Source organism: Aplysia californica, unplaced genomic scaffold (assembly GCF_000002075.1).
Source record: "Aplysia californica isolate F4 #8 unplaced genomic scaffold, AplCal3.0 scaffold00314, whole genome shotgun sequence".
Taxonomy (NCBI): Eukaryota; Metazoa; Mollusca; class Gastropoda; order Aplysiida; family Aplysiidae; genus Aplysia; species Aplysia californica.
In genome coordinates this window covers 41,091-43,410 of record NW_004797584.1, presented here as the reverse complement: position 1 = coordinate 43,410, position 2,320 = coordinate 41,091, and the positions used below count along the sequence as shown (strand labels likewise).

The 2,320-nt window shown below is 41.5% G+C and overlaps 1 protein-coding gene across 3 annotated transcripts in view; it reads right to left on the bottom strand.

Annotated features, from left to right (window-relative positions):
• Positions 1 to 924, bottom strand: part of LOC101862959 — a 19,286-nt gene extending 18,362 nt beyond the window's left edge. The window contains exon 1 of one of the 3 annotated variants that reach the window (XM_005102114.3): positions 746 to 924. The gene's annotated coding sequence lies outside the window, so the exon portion shown is untranslated. Of the gene's footprint in view, positions 1 to 150; positions 288 to 745 lie in introns of those variants that run through there. The other 2 variants (XM_005102116.3, XM_005102115.3) reach the window with 2 other exon arrangements.
• Between the last annotated feature and the right edge of the window lie 1,396 nt (positions 925 to 2,320).

Here is a 2,320-nt window from a genome sequence, read left to right as displayed (position 1 = left end):
GTACGGCTAGCCACTTCGCTCAAGATTCTAGATCTAGATTCTAGATCTAGAGTCTAGATCTAGATTCTAGATCTAGATCTAGATCTAGACTCTAGATCTAGATAGATCTAGAGTCTAGTCTAGATCTAGAACTTCTTTCCAAATGCTTACTTTAACTGAGAAAGAAATTTTAAAACAACAAGAGAGAGTTTAAGGTTGCTGCCACACGCGATAATCAGAAATACCCTAAATTTGACGACACTCAGCGAGACATGAGGTGTTGTGAGTCAGGCCAAAAAGTGGAATGTGTAAGTTACTATAAATAACTCACAGGGCACGAGTTCCAACATTATGTTAGCCCACAGAATTCTACACTTAGTGTAGAATTCTGTGTGTTAGCTTAATTCCTAATTAAAAAACGTAGAATCTAGTTTTTATTCAGACTGAAACTGAATAATCTTAGATTTTAATTTACTTTTGTGTTTTAACATCATTTTTTAACTTTGTTTTGGTCAATTTGATTGTCCACACCGATAGACATTCAGAAAGAGACAGAGAGAGAGAGAAGAGGGGAGGAGTAGATCTTGCGAGAACTTCCGGGCGGGTGAGAATAGCCACTAGCCACTTTCTAAATATACATATTATATCTAAGTCTAGATCTAGATCTAGATCTAGATCTAGATCTAGATCTAGATCTAGAATCTAGATCTAGTCTAGATCTAGTGCTTGAAGTGAATCAAGATAAATCAACCTAAATCTAACTTACAAGTTCAGCGTAAACCAACAGAACGGCAGCGTTCGAGTTCCCAGGTCGATCTCCAGATCTATCCTAAACCACAGAATTCTACACTTAGTACTTAGTGTAGAATTCTGTGTCCTAAACTGATTGTGACAAGACAACACAACAAGATCGGATCGACCGGATGCCGGATGCTGAGAGTTTATAAATAGCATCGGAAATTCACGTGTAATATTTTGATTTATTGGAAATTTCCGTTAACCCTTTTCTGGAACAAAGCGTCAGAATCAATACTATAGCCTTGTTAACGCATTACAGAAATGCATAAAGAGGACTCAGGTTTTCTTGAACAGGTGTCTTAGAAAGTTACTGAGGATCAGAAGGACAGACAAGGTCACCAATGTGGAAGTGTTTTAAAAGGAAAACAGACAGATCCCAGTCAGAGATGAAGGGCGGTGGCGATGGAGTGGACATAATAATAATATAGTCTCAAGAAGTCAGGCAGCTGCATACAATTAATTACATGTATTTAAGTTTTGGATTGGAACCCACGGGGTAAGAGATCAGAGGGAAGCCGGGTGGAACCTGGAGAAGAATCACATAAATCGATGAACAGAAAAGTGGGAAGACCTGGAATAACATCAAGAGGCTAGCCCAGAATAGAGAAAGGTGGAAGGTGTTTGTCGCCGTGGCCTATCCCTGGTGCATGGTGAGAAAGGCAATGATGAAAATAGCCTAGTTGGAGCAAAATGAAACATTCCGTGACCGTGTAGCGCGAAAGTTGCGTTCTTTGGCTTTTTGGAGACTTAATGAGTTACAAAAGAATTTAACTTCAATGCCTCTTTGAGGAGGATGGGCGATGTGCGTCATGTAAACTTTGTACGTACCGTTTTAACATGCAAAAATAGTCCAGGTAACTCATGGCGGTGTACCTTCGCTTGTGGACAATCTCTTATCGCGTTTGTCACAATTCCAAAATCATGACATTATCACCCTAAGTTTTGTCATTATTTGAAACGGTTTGAACTGCACCCGTCCGCTTCGCTTGTGGCGTACACATAAACAGGTTGGATGCATGGCAGTAGATCTAGATCTAGTATTTATCATACAGAAAGAGGTAAAAGAAAATAAATTTATAAAGGAACCGCAAAAAAAATGGTCTATAACACAGCTGGATTTCCCGGGCCCATTTCGGTGCAATGTGATCAAGATATAGATCTATTATGGAGCCACAAAATTCTAGTCTACACTTTTATAAAAGTGTAGAATTCTGTGCAAGGAGCTTAAAACAAATGGAGCCTCCACCCGCTTTCTCTCTCTCTTCGCGGCGCCCGCCACGAGCGGCACGCTGAGGTGGGGAGTAAATATGGCCGCCGACTATGATCTAAACTCGCGAACTGCGGTTTTTCTTTTTATAGAATGTTATAGGGCTGGGCCACATTGTTGGGGTGGGCAGGGTGGGGGAATGCAGGCAATGAAGAGGGGATGCAGCTGGGATGAAGGGGATGGGGCTGGGATGAAAGAGGTGGGGCGGGCCTTGGGAAGGGACGAAGGAGGTGGGGGAAAATAAATAAAAGAGAGAGGGAGAGAGAGAGAGAGTGA